This window comes from Anopheles gambiae, chromosome 2, assembly GCF_943734735.2.
Source record: "Anopheles gambiae chromosome 2, idAnoGambNW_F1_1, whole genome shotgun sequence".
NCBI lineage: Eukaryota > Metazoa > Arthropoda > Insecta > Diptera > Culicidae > Anopheles > Anopheles gambiae.
Genome location: NC_064601.1, coordinates 16408996 through 16431958, shown reverse-complemented (window position 1 = coordinate 16431958; position 22963 = coordinate 16408996). Strand labels below are relative to the sequence as shown.

Genomic DNA, 22963 nt, shown 5'->3' with positions numbered 1-22963 from the left:
CAACATAATGACTTTGAAACGGCTGCAACAAAAAACTTGTCACTTCCTGTGCAACTTCCCTTCCCTGTGGACACATCCGCCACGCCCGGTTCGCCGATGAGGCTCCGCCGAAAATGTTTTTTCCTCCCACTCCCAAAATTATTTGCACTTCCCGGCCGCGCACCGCACCCATAGCAACCATCGCAGCATGCGCTCCCTGATTAACTGCAACCACACCATCTCCCTCTTTCGCTGGTCATGACACACACACACACACACATACACTCCCAAAGGAAAATGGCAAAATGTGCGTTTGCATTTGCAGGCTGCATAGTAGGCGATGCTATAATGTCGCTTCCCGCACCCCGCGGTGTCTACACACCCGCGCGCTCTTGTGTTCCAGCACAATCGCTTTTCTAGTGGACTGCATCTGTGTGCATGTGTGAGTGTGTGTGTGTGTGTGTGGGTAGGCACGCGTTTTTATGTTGCTTTTATTTTCACTCGTTGGAGCTGATTATCGGCTTCTCCTCACTGTGTGCCCCCCCCCCCCCCCCCCCCTGTGCTTGTCACAGGCGTGCCCATCCTTCACCATCCTTGCGTGCGATCCCTTCGCACCCTTTTCACCGCACGCCCGCCTGTTTGCGCTGGATGTGGGGCAACCTCGCCCCCCTTCATTCTCCATCCTCACACACACTTGCACACGTGTACAAAAAGTGGTGTCAATGTGTGAGCAAATGATGTTTTTTGGATGCATTTTTTTTTTGTTTTGTTTCTGGCCAATAGTTCCCTTTCACGTGCGCGCTTGTAGCTTGGATTTGTGTTGTTTTTTTGAAGCGGCCACTCTCTTTTTCTCTTACTCATTATCATGCACCGCACTATGCACACAATTGTGTAGATGTAATTTTTGGGTACAGCCAGCCTGCGCCAAATGTAGCGTGAGTGAAAGAGAGAAGCCAGTAAAACTGCATTACTAGACGCGCATTGAATTTGGAGGGGGGGGGGGGTGGAAACAATGGATAGAAGGATACAAGGAGAGAGAGAGAGAAAAAGAGAGAGAGAGAGAGAGAGAGAGGGAGAGAGGGAGAGAGAGGGAGAGAGAGAGAGAGAAAGAGAGAGAGAGAGAGAGAGAGAGAGAGAGAGACAACAGGTAAATGCAGCAAAAATGCATTACTAGATAAAGTAGACAGTATAAAGTTAGTTGTTTTCAATTTTTTTTGTTATTTATTGCCAATAATTTCCTCTAATCAAATGAACGACGTGATGCAACATAAACCATCGCTAATTTAAAAACCACCCGTTTCCCAATCCAAAACCTTGCAGCTATGTGTCGATAGAAACAATGGGGGGTTGCAAACGGAAGCCTGAGTCCGATGGTGCTGGTGGTGCTGGTGATTAGATCGGAAGGTAAAATATTACAACAGGGATGCACAGCCGCAGTCGTGTTGGTATGGTTTGCGCTCAAACACCAGCATCGACCGAGCAAGGGTGGGCTTTATCGAACCATTGCAATAGATGAGACGAAAGGGTTTGTAAAGCAAAGCAAAAAAAAGCACTCAAAACACATCGAAAGAGAAGGAGGGGAGGGTGGCCAGCGCGGAACCAATTCCCAAACATGGGGCTCTAAATGAACCAATACAGCGCGATAATGAATGACTGAAAAGGATAGATTAATGCGATTTTCCCATCCCTGCCAGTTTTGAAGCGGTGGAGCGAAGGGGAGCTGCGACAGGGTGCACACACACACACACACACACACACACACATAGGGGCGAATGGGAGATGGCGAATATGGTGGATAGTGACAATGGTCGAAACATAAAATGTGCAGCACCGAAACATAAAATTGCATCGCTGACCGCGGCGCCGGAGAAGAGGGGTCGGTAGGTGAAGTTTGGGACGCTCGGGGATGCAATTGATTTTTTAACCAACGAAATTTTTATAATGATGTGAGGAGCGCGGACAAGCGGCCAGAATGAGGCTTTGCTGTATTTTTTTTTTTTTTTGTGTGTGTTTTCCGCTGCTGCTCGGGTGCTTCTGCTCCAGCCGCTATCAACGCGTTGATATTTTTAGAGAACCAATCCCCTCCCCCCCACCCCCCCCCCCCCCTCCAAAGACAGGACACACATAGATGATGGTGAGAAGGGAAGTGGCGAGGGAGTTGCATGGGTCTGGGTTGGAACACACTACACAACAACAACGGGCGGCTGCCTCACACCTCTCGCAGCAGGTGAGAATAATGATTGTAAGCGAAACAAGCGAAGAGAGGAGAAAATTGTAAAACACAATAGTAGGAAAAAAAGAGTGGTGGAAAAATGCTGTTTTTTGTGAACGAAGTTTGCTAAAAAATGATGAAAAAAAAGAGGAAAACACACACACATACACACATGGGAGGGAGGGGGCGGAGAGGGAGAGATAAGCGGAGGAACTCTCTAGTGTAAAGGGCATCGGTGTGCAGTGAGATGAAAAAAAGTAACACAAAAAAATAGGAATGCCGATGCAGTTTTTTCGGTTGGAAATGGGCTGACCCGGTGCGCGGCAGGCAGGGCGTCAGGCGGGTCAATCTATATAATAATATATAATATCCGAAAAATTATAACAGTGTGAATAAGGGAAGGAGACAGCAACGACGCACAACCAGGGCGCACTGGGTGTGAGAATGAGACCTCCGCCCGTACAAAACCGGGGGGTGGTGGTGTGGAAAAACGCAGCAAAACATAACAATGAAATAAGCCTGAATTGCATTATGCCAACGAGTTTGGTGCGTTGTGTGTGTGTGTGTTTGTATTTTTATCCTCTTTCCTCCCCCCCCTGTTGTGAAATTACCCGTCCCTTCGACCCGGGTGGGTGGAATGGTGCGATTCGGACGGTAGAGGTGGTGGCTAGTGGTTAGCTAGTCGAGTTTATCTGTCATCTTTTCGGTGTTGTTCGTTGCTCGCCATTTCTCTTTCACACCTACGGCAGTTTGTTTGTTCTTTTTTATTCTTTCTCTCGAAATTATTCTCCTCTTTCGCTCCGTTCTGTAATTTGTTTTCCTCATTTCGGGTTTTCTATTTGGTGTGTTTCCTCTCTTCCCTTTGGTGTGCCTGTTGTTTTGCTAATGTGTTTTATGTTTGTCTTCTTTTTTTTCTTTTTCTTTTGCTCACTTTTTCACCTTTTTCGCAATTGTTGGGCGGCTGGATTAGTTTCGTGCCGGGGTTTTATTTTGGTACGTAGTTCCTCACCTCCGCTTTCGCTTCTTTGTTTTTCCGTACTTTACACCCGCACTTTGGTACAAAATATGCACATTACGCCTGACACACCACCGCCACCGATGGGTTGTGGGTGACGATGGTGGCAGTAAGGCAGGATGGGGGACAGGATGTGTTTTTTCGATGTAGATCTTTTTTTTCCTCTATTTTGTGTGTATTTATGACTATGTGTGTGTGGGGTGGGTGTTTTTTTTTTGTTACTTTCTCTCCCACTCTCTCTAAGTGCGTTTTCCGCTGCTGTGCAAACGATTCCAAACCTAGTTTTATCCTTTTTGGAATGTATTTTCACCTCTCCCTGGCACGCCTCCCCATGTCTCACCACCGGCTTTTGCATACCGTCACACACATGCAACAACTAAATGATCATTATTTTTATCGCACATGTCCTCTGTCTCTCTCACTCTCTCTCTCTCTCTCTTTCTTTCGCTCGCTCTCATTTCCGTCCTCGTCCTTTTTCTATCTTTTTCCCCATTTTTTTTGCTCTGTCTCATTTCATCCCGCGATGCATTTTCGATCCGGATTTTAGTTATGTATTTTTTCGGGATTGCATTAGTGCAACGGTTTCCACCCGTTGCTCACCCTCGAATCGGGGCTGAACCGATGGCTGAAGGATGCACATACATGCGATATGTTGCGCTGTGCACCCCCGCCCGAACCAGCCGGCTGAAACATAATGTGTGTTTGTGTGTGTGTGTGTGTGTGTGCATGCGTTGGGTTGGCCACCAATCGGCACCCGGTAGTGGTTGGCGCTGGTTTTAGACGAAAAGCAGAAACCGTTTCGGGCGGTCGCAACCGTTTGGGCCGTGTCCGTGCAATCCTTTCCACCCAAGCGTGTGTGTGTGCGGTGCCAGTGCAGTTGTTTGTGCTGTGTCACGGTGTATTACATCGAGCTGCGGGTAAGTGGTCACTTGTCGCGGGATTAGTGAGCGTGTTTAGTAATACGGGGGTACGGAATTGGTAGAGGAATTTAATAAAAAAAAAACTATCAGTGCCTCTTCAAAAACAGAAAGCTGAGGGATTGGTGCTTGCGTTGTAAGGAATGGAAACAGCACAGGGTAATCGTAACAAAATCGCCACACTTGAACGCCACCGGATATGGACTTTGTTGTTGTGTGTGGGAAGTGTAAATTGCAGCACAAAAAGGGCAACAAAACATTGGCAAACCTACCCCCCATTCGGTCTCTCGGGAAGGCTGTCGCATTAAACCCCACCACCGCCTCAGTTCGTAAAACGGTAGCAATGTTCCATTTTTTTTTTTGAAACCGTATTTATTATCCTCTTCTTCACTGCAGTTCTAAATTTCCCAATGTTTCCCCGCTTTTCTTCCGCCCGCGAAGCAGGGAGGAAGTTGTCTTAAGTTAAGGGACACGCATACGCAAACAGTAACGCAAAACAAACGCTCGAAGTGTGCCCACTGCGTAGTGTAAATGCATATTCACCAAACTCACCACGGGACCGAGCGCGCGCGAACAAGAGAAAACGAGAGCGAGAGAGCGAGAGTGAGAGAAAACACGAACCGCAACGATCGTGTGCTGAGCGCATCGCGCAACGCAGCCAATTCTATTGCAGTTGCCAAAAGGGAAGAAAAAGAATTTGCCAAAAAAAGGCGACGGCGCGACGGCGGGTTTCGATAAGGCAACGGTTGCTGGTGGTGGTGGTTGCGCATGGAGCACAGACGGTAGAGAAAGAGCGCCGAAAGCAGCGGACCCGCTCTCGCGCGCTCTCTCCCCGCGACGCGTTACAGCGATTCGCGTCGTCTGCATCAACGTTGGCTGGGGTGTTGTTTTCTTAGCATTTTTTGGAAGATTTTTTTCCCTCTCTCCCTCTCTCGCGCGCGTCGTTTGCACTGCATTCAATTGAATAGGTCGCGGGAGTATTGGGGGTTTGGGGAGGGCGTCACCGTTGTTCGTTGTGTGTGAATTGTGGCCGTCAAATTGTGCGCTGCAAACTCTCTTTTTTCAAACCAATGTCTCCTAATCTCGCACGACGAGCGAAACAAAATAGCAAACCAAAAAAAAAACACACCAAAGGCTCCCTTTTCAGCCGCCCATCTGTGTCGCTTGCCGCTTCCAGCACAAAGGGGCACACACACAGAGCTTCATTTTGGGTTGCAGTTTTTTTTGCGGTTCCTCGCTTAGTTGCAGCAGAAACGGTGTTCCTTTACTTTTTTTTTTTGGCCGGTTGGTTGGATTTGGTTTCACCCCTTGATCACAAAGGCCTTAGAGAAGCGGAGAGCGCGCGCGCGCGAGTGGGAGAGAAAGACAGCGACAAGGAGAGAGGAAGAGAGAGAGAGAGAGAGAGAGAGAGAGAGAGAGAGAGAGAGAGAGAGGAGCGCTGAGATCATACATCGGGGGCATGAAGTTGCAATTTTTGGGGACGATCTTGCATCTCATTCTCTCTTTACCCTTTCCTTTTTGTTTCTCTCTCTCTATTTTCGTCCACTTTCTTGGTTTCTCCGGTTTAGAAAAGAAATGGCTCATAATTTCGCTCCGTTCTTTCACCCTGTTCGCAAAAATTCTCTGGCGCACACACACACACACACACACACACACACACACACACACACACAGGGCAGAGGCAAAGTGCGCTTGTCTGTCTCTGCAGCCGGACCGAGGATCGATGCCGATCAACTGACCGGCGCTTGTTTGACGGGGGATTTTTTTTTTGCTAATGTTATTGCATTCATTGCTTCACCCTCTTCTTTGCCGGCGTTCCAGCCTGCTGACCCCATCCCCCTCCCTCCCCCCCCCCCCCCCCCACCCTTTGGTTCTTCTAAATGCACGCGCTGCACGTTGCGATTTGGACGAAATGCTATCACTCTCTCTCTCTCCCTCTCTCTCTCACACACACACATACACGCTCTGTAGCAAATGTGTGTGCGCGCGCGAATTTGACCAAAAACCCCTACTTTAGGCGATCGCGCGCGCGCGTCTGTGTGTGTGTTCGTGACAATTTTTGGGGCCGGCTCTTTGTGCGTTTTGCATCTTCTCTTCCATTCTTGCAAGCCGTCCGGTGGTGGTTGTGTTGCACTTTTTCGGCATTCGCTTCTATCCTTCTTTCGCCGTGGGGCTCCCCGCTCCTCTCCCCACACGGGCCCTCGATCCTTTCTCTCGTCCCTTCCGGCAGCAGCAGCAGCACCGCGGCGAGTTGTGTGCGCCCCGGGTGAGTGCATGCGAGCGAGTGGCGGTGCATCTCCCCCACTATGCCTGTTGATTGTGTGTGTGTATGTGTTTCCTTCATCATATCACCGCACCGCGCTTGTCATCGTTTGACAGCAGTGTATTGTGTGGCGGGCCCTTGTTCTCGAGCCTCGGCGGACCGATCGGGAGCGCGCGCGCGCGCGGAGGGCCGTTGCACAAGGCCCCGCGGGATCCCCTGGTGCTGACCTACCCCTCTCCTTCCCTCCCCTTCTTGCCCACTGTTTCCTATCGCCCAAAAATCCATTCGTAGTGCCGTCTCGCTTCCCCAGCCGCTCGGTGTGTCTGTATGCGTACTTGTGTGTACCCTTTTCGTCGTCATTTTGGGCTGGCAGTGCAGTGCAACAAGCAGCAGCAGCAGCAGCAGCAGCAACCCATCTTCATACATACATAAAAACCCCCTTTTGGCTGCCACACACAAACACACGCACCACCACCACCACCATGACCACCGAAAACGACGGCACCAAGGGAACGCATACAGAAACGCATCACATCGCTCGCTCGCACACATCGGCCGGGTCGCCGCGATTACCTTGATTTTATTATGTGTGTTTGCAGCTACTCTTCTCGTTTCTGCTTCTCCCCTTCAGCTTCCGCTGCGCCTGCCCTCTTCCCTTCCTTCTCCCCCAGGCGCACTTCTTTTTTGTATGTATTTTTCGGCGCAGTTCGATTGGTGTGTGCTGCTGCTGCTGGTTTGTCCACTCGGTTCGGGCGTGCGCTCAGTCCCGGCGCGTGTGTAGTGGTGTGTTGCAATTTTTGTTGCTGGCCCCCTTGCTTCTTCCCCGGGGCAGGCGGCGGTAGGTGCAGTGAGACGGAGGGGAGAAGGCCTTCGGGTTTTTCGGGACCGCGCCGTTGCAGCAGCGGAGGACCCCACAATATTCGGCAGCTTCCTGCGTCCGGTGCAACACGCCACTGCAACAGTACGGCGACAGGCTAGCGAACTGGCGGGCTGACTAACTGTGGGCGCTTTGTTTTTTTTTTCTTCTCCTAGCTAAAGTAAGTGCGTTTGCGTGCGTGCGTGCACAGGGGTGATTTCATTGAGGGATTGTGGGTTTTTTTTTTTCGTGCGAATTTTTGTGTACGTAGAGAGGAATAGCTCTTTGTGTGGTGTGCAGTTTTCTTAGATTTTTGTGGACATTTTTGTGGAGAGTTCGTTGTGGCATTTTGTTTCCCGTGATCGTTTCTTCGTTCAAAGTGCTTGTGAATATTGAACAGCGGCCAAAACACACACCGGCCACCGAATTCGAATTGTGCTACTGGTTAACATTGTGTTGTGTGTGCGCGAGATTGTGATGTTGAATTCCAATACGATTTGATTTCCTAGAATTCAAATGAAAACCGCGTCCACACAACGTGCAGCGGCAGTGTGTTGGTGCCGACATTAGCACACTGATGCGGCTTGTGACAGGGGAAACAAGGATAGGAACTGTTGTTTTTTTTCTACGGAAATGAAATAAAAGCCACCGAGAGACAATCAAAGCAGCCTGAACTCTAATTCCTAGTGGTGTGTGGCTCTGTCTGTAGAAATCGACACATTTGATAATCCCACCAGCTGCTCAGCGTCACAGTAGGCTGTGGGAAGCGGTGCCGAAGTGATCGTGCATTTCGTCTCCTCGTCGGTGTCTGAGGGGTTTTGTGTTCTGTTTTTTTTTGCGGATTCTAAATAAAGTTCTCTGTATGTACAATCAAGCGTAATGAGTGGACAGTTTGTGTTGAGTAAGAGCACAGTTTTCGTGATAAAAGTGGATAGTGTCTGGGTGTCATTAGAACTTGCTCACGTGAACGAACGATCGGTGTTTGCAATTCCTGTGTAGGTTCACGCTCTGCTGTAATAGAAGTCCTGTCAGCACTAAGACTTGAAAGAACTTTGTGTGTGTGTGTGCATGTGTGTGTGTGTTTGGGTGTTAAAGTGTAATGTTCAAATCAAAAACATAACTACTGTTACTTAGTACTGTTACAATGAAATATCCTTCATAATCTGCAACATTTCTTCTTCTCTTTTCCTCTCTCTCGCTCTCTTCCTTTCCCCCGCTATCTTCCAGTGATGAAATCCAGTGCAATACCCGATCCGTAGAGACCCAACCACGTAGGCGGCGATATTCTTCATCCTTTTGTGTTAGTGTGTGTGCGCCGCGCGTGTGTGTTACTGTGTTACGCTTGAAAGAGCTTCTATTGTTTTGTTTAGGGCGGAAGGAAAAAGTGTGACTGTCCCCGGTTAGTGTGTGTGTGTGTGGCCCTTCTCGCCCTTTGCAGCCACCCATCAATGTGTCATACCACTGGTGGGGGACCGTACCATGTGTTTGGCGGGCGACCCATCCACTTCTGCCACCATCATCCTCTACAGCCGCGCGTAAGATAAACCCCCAGCGTGTGTGTGTGTGTGAGAGAGAGAGAGTGTGGTGTCCTTACGACGAGAACAGAGGTCGCGCGGGCACACGTGCGTGCTTTCGATAGGAAGCAAAACCCCCCCCCCCCCGGGCAAGAAAACGCTTTTTCCCGAGCGCGCGCGCAACGCCGAAACAAACTGTTGCGCCAGCGGTGGTGTGTGTTTTTGTTTCCTTTCTCCGTTCTTTGGGGGGAGAAAAGTGTATGCTCCGCGTGTCTCACGGTAATCGTGTTGTTTCACAGGACAAGAGCCAACCGGGGTCGGAAGAAAACTTTGTGTGCGTGTGACTGTTTTTTTTTGTTTGCTGCTGTGAGTTGTTGTTGAAGTAGCTTAAAGAGAAGAGCTCGGAGCTGGTACAACATTACAAGCCTAGTAGTTGCAGTAGTTGTGTGCACCTGTGTGCGGCCTTTCGTGTGCATCGCTGTGAAAACAAGAGCCCCGTGACAGGCGTGACAGCTGTTTGTGGTTGTGTGTATGTGTATGTGTGACTGTGTGGCCAGAAGAAACGAAGCACAAGCCTACTGAGCCCCCCCGGGCAGGTTCGCCCCATCGTTCTCTAATGCTGCTTGAAAACGTTCCCAATACTGTTCGTCCCCCCCCCCCTGGTTCTTAGTTTAATTACTGTGTGTGAAAATACTATTCTAAAAAGTGTGCGTGTGTGACTAGGCAAGACTTGTACTACTTCCGGCCACCGTACCGCAGTAGACGCCAGTAGGTGTCCAGTTTTCTGAGAAGCGGAATTTCCGGCAAAGCGGCACACCCCCCCGGCAACAGCGCAGGTAAGCACCGTTTGCTTCAGTTTCCAGTTTCTATCGCACACACACACAGTTTTCAAAAAAACTCAAAACACTATCGTCGTCGATGCCCTCAAAATTCTAGTTCCCTCCCTGCTGCTGCTGCTGCTGCTGCATTGCCGTGGGGAGCGGGTGTGGGAAGGGGGTGACAATTTGGCTTAGCATATTTAAGCATGTCCTAGTATGCGAAATTCTGGGAAATTTGGTGTTCATGATGATGGTAGAAAAGTGGCTGTTTGGGCAAACAATACACATATGCATGTCAAGTTGTTTATTCGCTTTGGTTGGTTGTTTTTCTTGTGCGTGTGTGTGTGTGTGTACTTACTGTACTGGTGCTGTACGATCGCATCAAACGTTGCAGTTTTTGGGGGAGAGCGGGAGAGAGGGGCAGAGAAGAGGTCAACCTCATATTTACGCTAGCCCGAGGGGGTTACGTTTGTGAACGGGCGCCCGGTTGGTTTCGATATTAGTTGATAAATAATCTAAATTTTGAATTTTCAACAACCATCTTTTTCCTTTTTTTGCATTTTGCACTGTGTTTGGGAAGGGGGGGCCTATCTATTCCCTTCCCACCGTGGAAACCGTGCTGGTGGGGGTATGCCCAAATCGGTTCTATGCTGTGTGTGTTTGTGTATTTGCCCGTAGCAGCATTTTTTGTTTTTGTATCTTTTTTTGTTGTTTAATCGTGTTGATTTGTTTCCATTACATTCGACACCCCCTTCCCATACCGAACTCTTTACGTAAGTGTAAAATTGCTCGAACGAAACGGAAAGCATTAATTTTCGCTAACCTTAGGGTTTAGGGGGAAATGTAGATAAGAAAAAGGTGAAAAAGGGGGCAAAAAGGCATTTTCAAAAACTGCACATGCATGGCGAACAGTTCGTTTAAAAATAAATTATTTTGCATAGAAAATATGTGTGTTTCCGTGCGTGTGTGTTATTAAAAAAAAAACAACGACCAAAAGGCAAGAAAATGGGAAGAATAAAATGGTAACATTAAACCCCTCTAATAGTGCCTGCGCTTGCTGGGTGCGCTGGTTTTTAGACCAGTCAGCCATTAATGCACTCAAATGTATGTCTGTGTGTGGACGGAAGAATATTAGGCACTTTTTGTGTGTGTGTGCAACCCTCTGCACCATCATCGGCAAACCCAGCTGACAGAATTAGCATGCGCATTATAATGGCGTGTCGAAATTTGCGCGTTCATTGACCAGGCAGGAACGGCACCACCTCCACCACCATGCACTATGTGCAGTTTCCCCTCCCCCCGTTGCTGGCGATCTCTGCTGCCCGGGGGTGCAAATGAGTGTAAATATTTGTGGCAAAAGTTTGTTGCGCATCCAACTGCATCATCGTACCAACCAAAAAAAAACAAAAATCGCCCGAAATACAAGGGAAGCCTGTGTAAGTGTGTGGTGATGCATTGTGAGAAGCAAAGGGAAGGAGGGAGCACACACACGTTTCTATTAGCCGCAGTTTGGCAGTCGGTTTTGGCACTAACACACACACACACACGCACGCACAGAAGGTGTGATTGTAAAAGCAGACAAAGAAGAATACGCAAATCTTTTCCGCTAACTCTTCGCGTTGTATATGCACTGCGCGGCAGAAACCCGAAATCTGATGCTTTTCTGCTAAAAAAAACACACACACACACACACACAGGCAGTCACATGAGCAAGCAGGCAGCACATCAGCAGGCAGCATCAGCGACATATGCATGATCCAGTGATAGGTTCAAGATCTTGGGAACACCCCATGTGTCGGTGTGTGTGTGTGTGTGTGCTATTGCAACGCGCACAAAGAGATGATGATTTCACCTTCTTTTCCTAAAGCGCAATCTTCTGGTGCTGCTGCAATATTTTGGGGTGCGACGGGCTTTTTTGTGGCTCGTATGTTGTTGTTAACTCGCCAACCGAGAAATAGTGCTGCAAAAGATAGCAAAAAGAAACCCCAGATTGGCTCAGTTTTAGAGGATATATTGAAAGTGTATTTAGCTGCTTCTTATAGTTATGGCCTATTTTTTTTTAATTCAACCTCCTCACCCGATGTTGTCTTTGTTCGACGAATGTGCAATTAGGCGCATTCCTGTTTTTGTTCTTCTTCTGTCGGCTGCGAGAGTCCCTATGCCTGTCTATACTGCTGCTGCTCATAGATATTTTTAAACGCATTAACCTATTTTACTGTTCCCTCTCTTAGGCGTGCTGAGAGCGATACGCTTGGATCGTATGAAGTTTTTTGTTTCTTTTTTTTTTCGCATCATCGGTCTTCAGTCTTTTCGCGTTGCCGCAGATTGCAAAAATAAAAATAAACATTTTTCTTTTACGATTGAAGCCACATGTGTGTGTATACATGTTGCTATCTCGCACTGGTGCATCGCGTACACTGGTGCTAAGATGGCGAATGATGCATCGCTGCACATGTGGGTTTTGTGGGGTAAATTAGTTTTTTTTTGGCGAACAATCGATTGTTTTTAGTATTTTAAGCTGAATATTTCTGCCAACAGAATCCAACTTGAGTCGCTGATACAGCAAAGTCATTTTTCATAAATTATTAGTGCCATCTTTCGGTTTAAATTTTGAATACGGTAAAACTCTATGAAATTAAAAAAAAATCTTTTAATTTCAAAACGTCGTTGTTAAAAAAGTTCAAAAATTTTAAATTCTAAAACTTGTTTTTCTTTGTTTGCCACCCATTTTTGAGTGTAGAAAAAGATTAACCAACGAACTCCTGTTACTCTCTTCTGGAGATATTTTACCTTCATCATCATTCCCAACGACCCGCTCGGGAACCGTTTCCACTCGCGCACACAGCTAACGGTACAATATCCTTGGAAATAATAACCTTCACCGGGCCGGTCTTGTTGCGTCCATTTTCTCTCCCCCCCGCCCCCCCCCCCCCCCCCTGGTTTCCGGTTTCTGGCAGCTGATGAACGCTCGATTGCGCAGCGCTTTGACTTCACCGTAATTAGCTTCCCATCTTCTCAGGGACTGCTGCAACTTGTTTTCTGCCCTTTCTGGGTTGGGTGGTATTTGTTGACCGCACCTGTATACTTATGCTCGAACGGTACCTTTTTTCCGGGCATCAAGACGAGCAGGTTCGTTGTCTCGCTTTCCTCACCCATGCGGTGGATTCTTTTTGGTGAAGCTAAAGATAAATTAAAATAATTGTTTGCGAAATGGCTCTATAATGTAAAATATAGCCTGATGATGAGAGTACCTTTTCAATTTTTCAAATATTTCAAACTATTAGAGTAGAGCACAAACTACTAGCAAACGCATTTACGTGGCGGTTCGTGTTCTCCTGGCGAAATGAAATCTTCAGTTTCGGGGCCCTCAACGCAGAACCAACCAATTGCATCGGGCGATGCACAAAGTGCAGCGAGAGTAGAACAAACCCTACCCCTGGGGCTCGGCCAGCCCTTAGAGCGAGAGAAAGCGAAAGTGCGCGCGCCCCGGCACGCGAGATAGCTAGATAAGGCGATAGAACGTGCCATAGTGCGCACCCGTTCGCCTAGGCCAGTAGGAGGTGGTCGTGTCTAAAAATAGTAATAGTAGAGCGCATTGACAATTGCCACTATGCAGTGCACACGCATACACACGTGGCCGCTGCACGCTCCTGCACTTGCACTTGCACAGGGCCAGAGCGTGCAAAAACCTGTGCGTTTGCCGTGCTTCTGTACCCGTGTGCGCCGCATCGTCGTTTTTGTCGGTAGGGAGGCGGTTCGCGGAGTGCCGGGGATAGACATCGTGGTGAAGCAAAAAAGCCAGCCAACCACACACACACACAAGAGAACGAGGCGAGCCATGCACACCGAGTGAGCGCGGAACCACATGTACCACGCGGAGAGAAGAACTTATGAATGAAAATCCTGCTGCTGCTGCTGCTGCATGCCGGCAGTTTCCTTTCCTGTGCTTTGCGTGATGAATGAAAACACTTCGCGCGTCCGTGCCACGCCCTTTCCCAACCCTTGCCCCCAGCAACCCAGGTTGTGAGTGGTTTTTACTCAGAGAAATACACCCGATCCCGATGCATCTTGCTTGCCTCTGCCCTCTGTTGTCGTCGTCGTCGTGGTCGTCGTCGTCGTCGACGACGCCGTTCCCGTTGCAAGTGCAGCAGCAGCAGCAGCAGAGAGAGAGTATGTGCAATGCGCACGGACATTGGGTACGTATGCCGCTTTGCCGTAGTAGCAGCTTTTTGTTCTTGTTTCCTGCTGTTGTTGGTGAGGCGGCAATCGCAACTGCAATTGCACACTGCTGCACACCCGATATGTGCTGTGTCGCGCGGTGGTGGTTTGGGGTGTGCGCGCTCACACTCTCAAGTGCACTAGGGCAGTGAATGCGAACGACACATATGGGGGGGTCTCCGTTGGTGAAGGTTGGATTTGTTGTTCTTGCTGCTTTGTATTGCTCCTCGTCCTCTGCCCTGTTCTTCTTTTTGTGCTAGTGTCTGATATAGAATGCGTGGCGTTGTTTGTTCTCTTGCCATACCTTGCCATACGCGTGCCGTTACACTGGTGTATGCTCATTGCTGCACCGTCCTGACTAGGAGGCTAGGAGAGAGAGGGTCGTGTAGGTTGGCCTGGGGGGGGGGGGGGGGATAGTTAAAATAGTTTCGCGCAGGCAGTGCAGTAGGTTATCGTAGTCGTCATCGTCGTGCCGTTTGCTGAATGCATGCGGCCCTCTTTGCCGGCATCGCCATCATCATCATCGTCATCAACGGCTGTCGTAGGAGTCACGTGATTTTTTCACTGCACTGTTGCCAGTGTTGGCGCTTGTTTTCATCCATTTTTTTTTTTTTTTGCTGGTGAAACGTGTAAGGGAGGGTGTTGCCAAGAAGCATATTTCATTTTGCACGTGGTTCTGTTTTTCGTGCACCGTGCTAGCTTCAACGGTTATACGCGCGAGAACCACGATTAGTGTGTGCATGCGAGACCAATAAAAAAATGTGAGATGAAAGTGGGAGACGTTCAGGTTCATGGCTACTTCTTGCACGGCTTATATTACTCGGAGGTGTGCCAGAAGCAGACAGAGCAAGTGTGTTGTGTATGCCTCAAACGGACTTTGACCGTCTCTGTTCGCTACTAACGTACAGAGTTGACCTACATTTTGGTGCCGCTAAATTGGTTTTGTTGTTTCTTAATTTAAATATTCCAGCCTATTCATTTTGTTGAGGAGGATTTGACGCGTCAGAATTAAAAATTGTTCTTTTTGTATAGATTGTGGCTGACCGATTGTGGCTATTTATTGTAGAAAAAATAGCGCAGCTATTATAGTCGTTGCCTGCACCTAATTTTGGCTCTAAGGCATCAAAGTTTTACAGTAACCCACCTATTTTGTATGTAAGTCATCAATATTTGACTCCTGTACGAATCACGACAATATTACAAGATATTTAAACAGATTTTTAATATTTGTTTTCTTACATCTCACAAAAAATACAAAAACCGTGTAAATCGATTATTTCTTGAGAAAAAATGATGAAATTTTAGAAATTGTAAAGCTTTTGTTTACAGCTGATAATACATGCCAATTTTTTTCACTCCATTAAAACTTCCAAAATTGGCATAACAATTGTTTTATTTTAAATTCTATCAATTAAAATAATTCACCACTTAACTTAATTTCAATCATTTCAAAACACACAGTTTCAGAAATTATTTAAAATTTTGTAAATAAAGCGATTGACACGCTGTAAAAAATTGGTGCCTTCGAGACGAAAATAGGTGAGTTAGAGTCAAAATTTAGCGGAAACGACTGTAACATATTACTTATCGGAACATGTCCAAAACCGGTTTTTTTTTTTTTTATTTCTCGTAAGGACGGCCTGGTTGGCCGTATCATTATGGACTAGACTTAAATCTAACATTGTTGGTTCTATTGTATTTCTTAATATCTATGGGCTGGCCGAAGCACATTTCCTTGCTCGGCTTTGTGCACCTTATTCCGGGTGGGCTCGGATTCTGTTGTATGCCAGCCGTTCTCTTTCCATAGTGTCTATGGGGAATTCCAGTATTCCCATCCAAGGGAGCAGGGATTTAGTGTATATGGCATCGACACCGTATTTTACAGGTGTTAGGTTTACATCTTACGTATCGTAACATGCCCAAAACCGGTTCATATCGATTCAATTTAATTCCTAAAACATTCAAACATAAAGCATTTGTCCGTGGAGTAAGTAGTGGGAACAGGATACGGTTTGGAAAGGTTAAAATGTAACCAAGTAAACCAAGTCAGACTCATCAAGAAAGGCAATTTAAATTTCCATCAAAAAGGGGAACCTCAAAAATTAACTAGTTTATTGCCTTCGTGAGGAGCTCGTAAAAAACGAACGAGAATACCTTCTAATTTTGGTCCGGCCCTGTCTGGATCCGGAACCTGGACTGGCGCCGAATGGGGGAAACAACAAAGTGGAGGAAAAAAAAAAGAAAAACCACGCACTTTTACTTCATTGAACTATTTCATGATGGGGGATTTGCCGCGGAAATCTTTCGATCGCTAACAAATTCGACTGGCCTGTTTTTTATTTTGTGCATCCCTTGTTGCTCGCGAAACTAAATCCAAGAAGGAAAAGATCAAAATGCAACAACGCGCACTATATACAATAGAGCGGTGTGCGAAGATGCATGCAACAAGTCGCCGAAAGCCACTGACCAAGAAGAGCGCACGAGGACTGGGTCGCGTTTATGTGGTCATTCGCCTCTTCAACTTGCAGGCTCTCCAAAGGGGGGGCTGTGCGTTGTTCTGGTGGGATGGGATGGCTGCAACAGGGCAAAAAATGAAGGGGGTAGATTCTAAAACTCAAACAAATCAAACCATCCAGCCAAAGTCTTGCGTCGTTGTGCTGCTGCTGCTGTTGCATCTCCCCAAAAATCTACAAAATTATTGCACAGCGATTTGAAGAAACAGATAAAACCGAAGGAGAGGGAGAAAGAGATCGACACAAAAGCAAGCAAAAAGTGTGTTACTACACGCAGGAACGACCGAGCGTACAAAAATGTGCGTTTGCGTTTTGTGTGCACTGCTACGCTCGCGGTGCGTTCTTTTCTTCGGCTTCTTGTTTTTTCGACTCCTCTCGGTTGGTGGGAATTGAAGTAAGAGGCTCCTCTGGGCACTAGTGCTCAGGGATGACCGGGGCATGGGGGTTTCGGCATCACAGTGCAGTGCAGTGCTGTGTGAGTCGGTCGATCTGCGTTGGCATAAACTCGTTTATCCGGCTTTCCATTTGAGGAAGCTGAAAGGGGGAGACACAGAGCGTGAAGAAGAGGGAATAGTCTGTGGGAAAGGCAGCCGAGGGGGAGGGGTGGTATTTCGGGCTGCCTATTTTTGCCATTTCCTTCTTCCCTGCCAAATTACACTGATCGCTAGCGGGAGGTTGAAAGAGGGGAGGGGGTAACGCTCACACACACACACAAAAAACCCTCCCAAAAAGTGGGCATCTTGATGCATTTTTATTGCATCTTTTTTGCTTCGTTAGTCGCTGTGGGATGCACTTTTGTTTGGTGGGCCGAACGACGGCTAAAACACGCGACTTTTCTCTCTCTCACTCTCTCCTGTACAACGATGGTAGAGATAGACAATATTCATTTCCAAACGGGTGGTGGAAGGGGTGGACTGTGGCACAGTTTGTGTTGCTTGCTGACTGACTGACCGCCACTTTGTGGCTCTAAAAATTGCGATTCGTCGAAAATTGTAAATTGGTGAATAAAATTGGTATTTTCCTTTTGCGTTGCGGTTCGTCCTCCGCCTCTGACACTACCGCGCATCCTGGGTCTGGGCCGGCGAGCGGCCCTCCCAATGGGGTCCAATAACAAAAAGAAAAAAGAAAAGGGATAGAAGGGGGAAAGAGCCCGGTTTGCCTTCAAAGTGCAATTTCTTGCCCCCAAAAATCTGTCTTTCTCTCCTTCGTAGATTGTGTGTGTGTTCGTGTTGGTGCGTTTTTTATGGTATTCATTGCGATCTTTCTTACATGTCATTTGGATTTAGTGTGTGTTTTTGCTTTTTTTCTTTTTACCATTTCGTTTTACCAGTCATTGCTTTTCTACGATGCATTTTGTGCTTTGTTGTTCGCATACTCACGTATGTGTGTGTGTGTGTGCAGAAATGCATTTGCCAGCTGAATAACGCAATTTTAGAGACTACGCTGCTAGCAATGGCTGACTTGGGGACACAGTTTTTGGGCACACACACTCACGACGCCGTCCATAGAAAATGAAATATTTATTTGCCATCCATTTTGTGCATCCTATATGTGCACGCATCTTGCTGTAAAGTTGGCGTTCCGTCTCAAGTCAACGCGTGACAGCTTTATGAAGTTAATTTCGGTTTACTTAATCGCATGCGTTTTGGATAGCTCGGCAAGCGTGTCCTTCAAATCATGCATTTAAACTAGCAGCAATACGAATATACAGAAGACATCCCCTACACTTGTTTATTGCTTTGGATATAAATTTCAAATTTATGGAACTTGCAAATTACTACATAGGATTTTTAAGTGGTTTAATCTTAACTTCTACATGAGTGTTTTAATGTTTGTGCCAATACTATTTTTCAAATACAGTGAAATCTCTCTAAGATGTAGTCTCTTCAAGATGAATTGTTTCCTTAACCGCGAGGCCACATGAGGTGAAATATACAGCGAAATGAACTATTTGACAGGCGAAATATCTGACGGATAAAGCATCACAGCAACCAGCTGATGTGCAATGTAAACAAATAGCGTGCACAAAATTGTAATAAAATCTATTAAATAACTTCAATATCGAGTACTTCGTCAATTTTCAGTCAACAGTTCATAATTTCTTCCTATTAGGGAATGTTCTGCTTAAGAAGATATAATTTTTCGTAGAATTTTGAAAGCGGATGTTGTGTCTCTCCCAGCCCTTTAGCTGTACCTGTCAGATATTTCACGTGTCAAATAGTTCATTTTGGTGTACATTTCACCTCATGTAGCCGCGCGGTAAGATGAATATTTTGGCGGTCCCGTCATATTCCATACATTTTATACATTTTTCTAAGGTGAAGATCTCTAAGGTGAACATTATATAAGATGCATATGCGATTTGGCAGCCGAAATTCTCTAAGATTAATTTTTGAACAAATGTCTGTTTATTCCCTGTAACATTTTTCTTTATTACGTGTAATACTAAACACAACCGATCGCACAACATTCGCTCACAACCAATTTGCCATCCATTTGCTTTATTTTGTTTTAAAAGCATTTTCGTAGTTCGCATTCATTCCCGTACAATGCTAATGGTGCGCGCGTATGTGTGTGTGTAAGTAACCTTCCTTAACCTCCTTTTATTGCACTTTTGCTACCACCCGCCCGCCATGCCCCGAATGCCGAACCTGCTTGCGCGAGTGCGTCTGTCTTACCTGACCAAAGGCAAACATCGTTCAAAACTCGTTTTCTTTTCGGCTGCTGTGCGTGCGTGTGACGGGGAAAGAGCCAAACTTTTAGCTGAAAAGTGCAGGATGCAACAGAACATTGCATGCTGCACACTTTTGTATCTACGGATATATTCCCGACTGGTGATCTCTGGGGAGAGGAAGAGCGATTGCATTGCAATGAATTGTGTTTCAGTGTGTGTGTGTGTTATTTGAGACTATTCAGATGGTTGATTTAAAAGAAAAGGGGAATAACTATTGCATGCATACGAGAGCCGCCTCTATATGTGCTTTCAAACACAGTTGTACGATTTCTTCAGCATTTTTAAGGGGTTCGATTTACTTCGAGAAGATTATTTTGCTAAAGTTTTGATTTTTGAAGTCTTTTGCACCTCGTTTGTAAACTACCAGGCATCTCCATTTCACGTTCTTCCTATGTTTATTGGAGTTAATGGTCTAGTGATGCAAAATAATGAGAATAGTGAAAAATTGATGAATGCGAATCGAACGTACAGGTAAATAATAAGAGTCAGAGATTATTTTTTTCTGCAACTGTTACGCATGATGGGTGCTGCTTCTCGTATATATGTGTGCCGAATTGTGTACAGACGGTGCATTTTTATGCAACGCAGCAAAACTTTCACCCGGGCGTGATTGGAAATTCCAATGAGCTCAGCTAAAGAAAGTGAAAAAGTATGTGTGTGTGTGTGTTTGTTTTTTTTATCTCAAAGAGAAACAGATCCTGTATCATTTGTGCCCGAAGGGGCAACACGCCAACTGAGAGTTGGGAATTAATGCAAACAATGTCTTTAGGTTTGTCTTGTTCGATGAGTCGTCCCTAAGTAGGCAAGCTTTGGAAATGTAACTCTTGTCGTTATAGCAAAAACATTTTGGTTGGCATCGCTGCTGTTGGTACCAGCTTGGAAAGTGCACACGGTATCGCGAAACGGGCGGACAAAGTTAGGCAAAGCAGCATTGCAAGCGCACTAATCTAAGCTTTACTGCATCTGTAGAACATACAAGATTAACTGTGTACATTGTTGTTTCACAGGGGAGTGAGGAGCGTTTTTTTTATTGTGCTTCCCTCCCCGATAACCACAGTCGTGGCTTTGCTCTGTTGATAACGCGTGTAATCCGCCGTCTTTGTTCTCCTTGCCATTAAAACAAATCGCATTTCGCTCACTCACGCAACTGTGTTTCACAACCACAAAATCTCATGTTTTTGTTTTTTTACATGGCCAAGTTTTGTTTGGAGTTCGATAGTGTCTCAGCTCATCTTCATGTTAGAGATTGTAGTGTATCACTCACACCACATTCAACCACACATATACGGAGCAATTTTTTCAGGCCACTGGTCAAACGCATCCTCAAATGTAAACGACACACTCTGCTGCCCGCATGACGCTTCTACGATTGTTTGCTAAAAAAAATAAGACGACGGCAAACAATAAAAAAAAGAATCCATTGTGTGGTGGTGTGGTGCATTTCAGCTGCAAGCTGTGGATGGAAATGTTGCTTCTTTTTTGTTTTCTTTTTTTTTTCTTCTTCTCTGCGTTCCCGTTTTACTTGCCTGCTCGCGCTGGAAGTGTTGCTTTTCTCTTTCTGGTCTTTCTCCCTTTCTGCCTACTCCTAAATCTTGTCGAGAGCAGCAGCAGCAGCAGCAGCAACAGGGGTCCTCCATTTCATCCCCCTTTCGTGGTTCGGGCCTGCTTGATAGACGTTCGCTTGATGCGCTTCCACCAAGCTTCGCAGCTCCCTCCGGGCAGCTTGTTGGTGGTATGCACTTTTTTGGGGCAGGGTTGTGGAGTGGCATGAGCTTCCTACCCTCTACCGACGAGACCAGCACATGAACGCTGTCTATGTACTGATGAAGAATCTAAAGGGGGAAGACTTGCAGTAAGGGTAAATCATTTGGAAGAACGAGATGCGATCGCCGAAATGGCAACAACGGCAAGAGGAAGGCTTGCTTTGCTGCCTGGTACACATTTTATGAGGTCACAGGCCGTAGGTTGATAGTGTGTGTGTGTGTTGGTGTGAGCTGCTTCTTTTGCGCACAAGTTAGAGAACAACATCCTCCTCCTCCCCTAGCTGTGGAGCGGGAGCCGATCGTCGAAGATCCTTCGTGCGCCAGCGATGTATATTTATTATTCCGCCTTTCTGTGCCGAGGGGGGGGGGCGCAATGCAAGAAGGAGGAAGCAAGGAAAGAATAAAAAGGTGGAGTGAGAGAGGAAGAGGAAGGGGGGGGGGGTGTTGATGATTGTTGAATTTTGAAAGGGCAATGACCTGCAAAATAAGGTGGTAGTGTTAGAGAGATCACACAAAGCAACGGGGCGAACGATCGCTAGAAATGATGGTGGCTGGCTGGCTGGCTGGTGTTGGTGTGGTGGCTGACGGATGATGAAAAATCGATGCCCTCCCATGTATGGCGTATATCTTGTTCTAGAAGGAACGTGCTGTAGCGCGTAGAGCGAAACATTTTACATTAGATGGAATCTTTTGTATTTTGTGGTTTTGGTTTAAAATTTGTATTTTATGTTTTTATGTTTGTTTTACTGTTTTGGTCATATTTTAGAACAATAGGGAAACCAAGGGACTTCTTCAGGCTAGTAAAATGTCGGAAATAACCAAATATATATGTAGGAATGGCCTTTGTTTGTTAAATGATAAAAAATAAAACAGAGGAGAGTCAGTTTTTAATTCAACCATTCATGTAGAGAGTGGGAAAACTCTCTATTTTATACTCAATAATCATTACTTTATGAATTTACAAAACAATTCGAAATAATTCAATATCATGTGATGCGATATACTGTTTGTTTTATTATTTCAATTTCACATTATAGTAGTTTCTGTATAACTACTTACTGTCTAAAAACAAATTTAGCATCAGCAACGTCACAAATATTATAAAAAAAACTGCAAGACTAAAATCAAACTAAAATGATGGCTAAGGCAAGTTAGTTTTTATGCGTTTGCAAAGCACACACAACCGCACTTATCCACACACACATACACACACACACAGTCCTTCTTACGTCCATGAATGCAGCTTTTTTTCGTCTAAGCGTATTTCTTTTTCCCCTATTTCCTTCCCAAAATGACCAATACAGACACACACACACACAGCAATACGATGTATGCATTTGTGCATTGGTATAGGTGTGCAATGGTAGATGCACATTTCGGCACTGCTCCCTATCTCGTTCGCGCAGAGATGCGTTGCGCGACCACTCTCGTGCGCTTACCGCGCGCGCGTCACGCATTCCCTAAGAAGCGGACGCATGGTGGCTTACGACAACATCTGCGTCTGTGTGTGTGTGCACTATACAACCCATGCGGTTATCTTTTTGGGGGTTGCTGTTTGGAGGAGGGGGAGGGTCAAAAATTGCAATTGTGTTGTGTGTTACGATGTAGAAGTGCAGTAAGGGGGGTAGGGGGGGGGGGGGAGGTTGTGTAAAAGAGTTTGTGTGAAATTTTTATTTCGGGTGGTGAATTTTCGGACAACAGAGAGCAGCAATGGTTTTGTGGTGAAACGTCTCTCAGAGAGACATGCACAGCTACACGCGCACTATAGGGTGATGTGTGTGTGTGTGTATTTTTTTTAAATCATCCATGTAATCTACAAGACGACTACAACTTGGACCCGAGTGTGTTAGGTGCTATCGTCCCATGCGACTGTGTGTGCGTATGTTTGACATACTTGAAACTTGGAACAGTGTGTGTGTGTGTGTGTGAGTTAGTGTTTTTTTTTGAGTCTTTTGCTTGCTTCCGCTCCTTCATCTGTCCCGCTTTGATCGATCGGTCTAATGCGTTGTGGTTCTCTTTCCCTCTTCCTTCTTTCTGCATAAGACGATGCACTACTTAGCCCAAGCCATCCTACTCCACACCCCCTACCCCCCTTGCCCGGGGGGCAGTCCGATGCATTGGCAACCTATTTCGAACGTTCGAAAACACAAGGAGGAGGGGG

General features: G+C 46.4%; 1 protein-coding gene across 9 annotated transcripts in view; it reads left to right on the top strand.

Moving 5' to 3' along the window:
- Window positions 1-4007: 4007 nt before the first annotated feature.
- Window positions 4008-22963, top strand: part of LOC3290570 (broad-complex core protein) — a 122159-nt gene continuing 103203 nt past the window's right edge. For 3 of the 9 annotated variants that reach the window (XM_061641283.1, XM_061641284.1, XM_061641285.1), the window contains exons 1-2: window positions 7294-7423; window positions 8470-9592. The gene's annotated coding sequence lies outside the window, so the exon portion shown is untranslated. Of the gene's footprint in view, window positions 4124-7291; window positions 7424-7991; window positions 8103-8469; window positions 9593-22963 lie in introns of those variants that run through there. The other 6 variants (XM_061641278.1, XM_061641265.1, XM_061641271.1 and 3 more) reach the window with 5 other exon arrangements.